Genomic DNA, 6,418 nt, shown 5'->3' with positions numbered 1-6,418 from the left:
TAATATTTTTGTTCTCAGATTTCAAATATCTTTTCAATTTTCTTTTTTGGAACAAAATTAAATATATAGTAGGGTATGATTGTTGATACTTAAAAGTTCGCGCAACTTTTTAAACGCATTACGAGTTTTAAAGTTTTCATTATATATCGATTTTGACAATACAAAAATCTTAGATAAAAATATATATATATATATATATATATATATAATAATATTCGATGTGAGTGAAATAGGATGATAGTCGTTTCGAAATCGATACAAATAGAATGAAGTCAATCAACTCAAATTGATCGTATCAACGTACGTAAGTAAGTAAGTACGTAGGTAAGTAGGTAGATAAGTGTGTACGTAATCACATACATATATATATATATATATGTATCCACACATACACGTATATGCATACATACATACATACATACATACCGAAGACGATCATTAGTAGAGGCCGGAGAAACGAAGGAAAAATCATTTGAGCGTGATCCGAGATAAGTGCGAGTTATCGAGGAGGTCAGAGCGGGTTGTGCTACGAACGGAAACGCACACCTCGTAAGAAAGAAAGAGAAAGAGAAAGGTAGAAGAAGAAGAAGAAGAAGAAGAAGAAGAAGAAGAGAGAGAGAGACAGAGAAAGAAAGAAAGAAAGAAAAAGAGATAGATAGAAGAGACGTACATACGTCCGCTCCTGATCTCGCGAGTTCAAGCAAGTGGCCGAGGGTGGAGAGGGGAGATGGGGTGGAATGGGGGATTATGGGTGGGAGGCATGACAGGGGTACGCGGCGAAACGGCTCTTGAGGAAAGAAACCGAGTCGGGGGAGTGGGTCGGTTCTCTTTCCCCTCCCTCCCTCCCTCCTTCTCTTTCTCTCTTTCCTTCTCTTGCTCTCTTACTTTCTCTGTCTCTCCCTTTCTCTCTCTCTCTCTCTCTCTCTCTCTCTCTCTCTCTCTCTCTCTCTCTCTCTCTCTCTCTCTCTCTCTGTCTTCGATTCGCTCGAAGTCCGCGAAGAGAGCGAGTGATTTGTGAAGACGCTCCCGCGGCTGTAATCACGTGGGATCTCCGGCGCTGTCGCTCCCGCGGAAGCGAGAGGAGACGATACAAAGTAGCGATATACCGAAGGAGGACCGACAGATTCTTATTGTTATTATGGGGAGTGACGTTCCACGATCCTGGCATGTTTATGCGTCCAGATTCGAGGCGGCCTTGGATGCATCGCAGGAATCAAAGTAACCGAGGAGAAGAGCGGTAGTCACTCGTCGTCCTCGTCTTCGTTCGTTCGTTCGTTCGTTCTTTCTTTCTTTCTTTCTTTCTTTCTTTCTTTCGTTCGTTCGTTCGTTCGTTCTTCTTCTGTCGTTCTGTCCTCGTCCCTCATCATGGTCTCTTTCTCTCATTGCAGGAGCATCTTTGTATGCACCTTTCCCTTTTCCAACTTTTAATCGTTCCGATTGAACCGAAAGAAAATAAATAAAATGAAAAATAAGATAAATGTAATACTTTTTCAGAAAAAAAAACAAAAAATCAATACTGGTTGAGAAAACAAAAAAAAAAAAAAAACAAAAAAAGAAAAAGAATCATCGCTGATTTGATTTTCGATCGAAATTAGAAGAGTATCTGGCATAAATGCGAGAACGTGAAAAAGGATGGACTATATACGGTAGGACGACAATGTATTGGTACGAACGGAACGCGCGAAAGGATAAAACGTCGCGCGACAGCCGTGTAAAGCGAGACGTCGTCCGGTGGATACCCGTGACGCTTGCGAAGAATGGTTTGGTGTCGAAGAGGAGGAGGACTCTAGTAAGACGGTCGATATAGAAAGGAGAGAGAGGGGGGGAAAAAGAGGGAGGGAGGAGAAATGCAGAGGTGCTCAACGAACGTCAACATGTAAAATATTGACTATTTTTTGATCGATCTGTAACAATCAACGAATACATCAATTCACACTTCGTAAATATTACATTGCGATGTAATTACATAGCACGATAAAAGAACAAACGTAAATTTCCTTTCCTAATGATTCATTGAATTTTTATTATTTTTCTTTTTTTTTTCTTTTTTCTCTCTCTCTCTCTCTCTTTCTCTTCTTTCGTAGACGTTCGAAAGAGCGAGAGAGAGAAAGAGAAAGAGAGAACTCGGCGCACTTTGTCGGCCGTTATTGGAGGGTGGGCGTGAACCGCTTGTTTGGACGTCTATTAAGCAATAATAAGCAGGGTGCGCCGTTCACGGCGAGACCACGAAGAGATAATTTATTCCCAACGGAGTTAGGAGAACATGAGCAAAAGAGAAAGAGAGAAAGAGAGAGAGAGAGAGAGAGAGAGAGAGAGAGAGAGAGGGAGAGACACCCCGCGGCCCTGCCACGCCCTGAAACGCCACCGGTGATTCGAAACGCCCGCACCGTTCGTTCGAGGCTCGTGCCGCACGTTCTCCGCAGCTTCTTTATAATGTAGCATCGGCAAACAGCCGCGTCATAAACACATCCCTATCGGCAAATAGAGGCGTTTATTTTCGACTCGATTCGTTCGAGGGTTGGACTGTGATGCGTATGTGTAGGTGAACGATAGAGAGAGAGAAAGAGAGAGAGAGACAGAGAGAATTCTGTACAAGAGAGAAAGGCAAAAGGGAACTATGAGAGGGAGAGAGAGAGAGAGAGACAGAGGGGTAAGAGGATGGAACGTGTTTATTGGCAGCGGAAATGGGCGACCACCGACGGATTTCGTGTTTGGCGGGCTTTGCGTTGGAATATTTGAATAGATGATTTTTTGAGACAACAACGCGTACGCGCACGGCAACGTGATTATATATATGTATATATATATATATATATATATATATATATATATTTTTGTATATCGAAACGTCAAGATCAATGATCGAAATATATTTTTTAAGAAATTTCCTAGCATACAATCGTTTCTTTCGTTTTCCCTTTGTTCCTTTCTCTCTCTCTCTCTCTCTCTCTCTCTCTCTCTCTCTCTTTCTATCTTTCTTCCTTTTTCTTTTATTCTGTTTCTTTCTTTTGGTTCATCGCGATCTCCCTTTTCACGTGCGAACCCTCGCGAATTTGGCCGATACAGACGCCTAGTCGCTCGATATATACGCCATCGTCCTCGCTTTTTACAGTGGCCCAGTAGACATTTGTATATCGAGGAGATAGGAAGAATTAATTAGAGGTATCGGCGGTATCTCCCGGCGTCATTAGCGGGCGTCGCCGTTGTTGCTTCGACCGTATACCTCGACATTGTACACGTACGAGAAGTGAATTCGTATTAGTGAGTTCGCATGATCGAAACCCTTTAGCGGATCTACCTTTGCCCGTCGGGTCAACGTCGACCATTGCTTTGTTTCCTTCCTTTTTTTCTTTCTTTCTTTCTTTCTTTCTTTCTTCCTTCCTTTCTCTCTCTCTCTCTCTCTCTTACTCTCTGACTCACGTTTCTTTTTTCTTAACCTTTTTCAAAAGTTCACTTACATTTCTCGATTGTTTTTTACATTTTTTGTAAATGCGATAGTGATAGAGGAAAAACGTTCGATAAGAGAGTTTATTAAAATGCGGAAATTATTGAAAATAATATTTAATAACAATAACATAACAATAGTATATATATATGTATATTATATACATTGATATGAATACGTAGATATCGTGAATGTATTAGAATATATAATATATATATCTTATATATCACGATGATTATCAGTGATATATAATGTAATACTTTTATCTCTGTTTATTTATCTCTTCTTATTTTTTTAGTGTATCATATTTGTTCTTACAAAGTACATATTATAGCAATAATTTACTTATCTCTTTGTTCTTATCCAGGCAGGCGTACGAGTAACACACGTTGTATGTTGATAAGGCGGATATCGAATTAATCTTCTACAAATCGACATATTCGTCTAATATTGTTCATAATTTTTTTGTTTGAATAATAGATACCGAAGAATAAATAAATTATATCATACATTTAATATTAGATTATTATATTTATACCATGAAATATGTATGCTTTTAAATCCCATCATAAAAGTTATCTTAAAAACTTTTGTATATTTACTAATCTAATTATAATGCTGCGTATATTAGTTTGAAGAGAGATAAAGAAAGAAAGGAAGGAAGGAAGAGAAAGAGAGAGAAACAGAGAGAAAGAGAGATAGAGATAGAGATAGAGAGAGAAAGAAAGAGAGAAACAGAGACAGGCAGATTCGAGATTCGATTCGCTAACAGGCTTGTAAATCTCAACGGGTTGAGCCGAATAGTCGGGATACGTACCGATTACCATAGACATGCCACGCGTTGATTATAAACATAATTAAAAACAACAACGACGGTATCGACCGTTCGTCTCTCTCTTTCTCTCTGTGTGTCTCCCTGTCTCTCTCACTTTATTTTTAATGTACTCGAGTGTACTCGGTCGTGGCACGATTTCTCTTTCTCTTAGCCGGTGGTCCGAATACGCGAGAGGCTGCATTTGCTTCGCGAATACGACCTAGAGAAAGAGAAAGAGAGAGAGAAAGATAGGAAGATAGAGAGAAAGAGACAGGAGAAAAAGAGAGAGAGAGAGAGAGAGAGAGAGAGAGAGAGAAAGAGAGAGAGAGCTTTTGATAGAGGGGGACCTTTCGATTCTCGTCGATACGCCGACGGAGCTACCGAATCGATCGATCGGACCTTGTGTGAGGCCAATGCTCGTCCTTGACTGTCCTCAAGTTAAAACCTTTCCAATGGATTTGCGCTCGAACAGATGCAAATTCTCTGTCTGTCTCTCTCTTTCTCTTTCTCTTTCTCTTTAGAATAGAATGTAACTCGAAGTCGATCATCGATACTCGAACGACGACGATTCTTCGTACGAATATTTTTCAATGATCTTTTTCCCTTATTTCAAATCTTAAATGCTTTTTCAAGAAGAGGAAAGTCGATTGAAATTTCGATGGAACTAAGATACGGGCTCTGACTGACTACTACACATGGCAGAAATATATCAATAGTAATCTATGTTAGTGAGAATCGATCGAATGATTCATAGAATTCGCGTAAAGTCAATGACTTCTTTTCTTTTTTTTTTCTTTCTTTTTTTCGCTTTTGTACGATAATACACACACACACACACACACACACACACACACACACACACACACACACACACACACACACACACATATATATATATATAAAATGTTATATTTATAAGAATTGAGATCATTCTCGTGGAAGAAAGAGCACAAGCTTTCAGTCTATGTAAATTCAATTCGTCAAAAATTATAAATATATCTACCTTTACGTTGCGGCTTACGAGACACGGTTTAAAGGACCCCCAATTTGGTTTCTAACGAGCATGGTATTTCAGCTCTTCTCTCTTCGCATAAAGATCTTTATCCGATCGGTTCTCTTCTTCGAAAATTTTTCTTTCTCCTTCTGTCCCGTTTCTCTTACCTTCTTTTCTTTTCTTCTTCTTCTTCTTCTTCTTTTTTGTTTTCTTTTTTTTTTTTTCGTTTATTCCTTATTTCTCTCTTTCTTTTCTTCCCCGTAGGTATAAATGTATGTATCCAATGTGTTTTTTATTTTTTTTCTTCTCCTCCTACCAATCCCTCCCCCCCCAATCCTCACCCTCACCCCCACTTTTCAACCATACGTCCAAATATATATATATATATATATATATATTTTTTTTTTGTACGTTCGTATTATTTTTTATTAACTTCATTTTTAAGGATAAAGATAATTTTGTTGTAAATAAAATAGAAAAAAAATATTATAAATAATTTAATAGAGAGAATGGGAAGAAAGGGAAAGGCGAGTGTTAAAGGTGGGTAAGAGATCGATCGTGAAACTCGAGTAGGAGGAACGGGAACGATTCCAACAAATTTGCACTCCTAATCGGGGCTCACGATAGGGGTATAATGAGAGCATGATGCGAGCCGAGAGTCCATGGATGAAGGAGTCCGAGGATCCCGATTGGATCTCGCCGTACGACGAAGCCAAGCAACGAAGGCGAGAGGCCGGGCTCCACCTTTGACCCTTTACTCTTCTTCTTCATCTCTCTTTCTTTCTCTCTCTCTCTCTCTCTCTCTCTCTCTCTCTCTCTTCCTTTCTCTCTTTCTTTGTCTCTTACTCTCATCTTCCCTTATTCTCTTTCTCTTATACACATACTCGATCTCTTTGTCTCCTTCTTCTTTCCCCTTCCCACGTTTTACCAAAGCTCTTTACCTTCTTCTATTTCTCTCTTTATTTTCTTCCTTATGACCTTCGTGTCGTATTTAACATCGATAAATCGATTTTTATTTCGCTCTTTCGTACGAATTCACGATTCATCATCGTGGATTTTCTTCAACAATTTCTATTACTAATTTATATGATCCTTAGAGAATGATAAGCTTAATACGTTCCGTTTGGACGATAACAAATTTCTTTGTTCGTTAGGATAAATAAGA

This window comes from Vespa crabro, chromosome 2, assembly GCF_910589235.1.
Source record: "Vespa crabro chromosome 2, iyVesCrab1.2, whole genome shotgun sequence".
Classification (NCBI taxonomy): Eukaryota; Metazoa; Arthropoda; class Insecta; order Hymenoptera; family Vespidae; genus Vespa; species Vespa crabro.
This window is presented reverse-complemented; position numbering follows the sequence as displayed.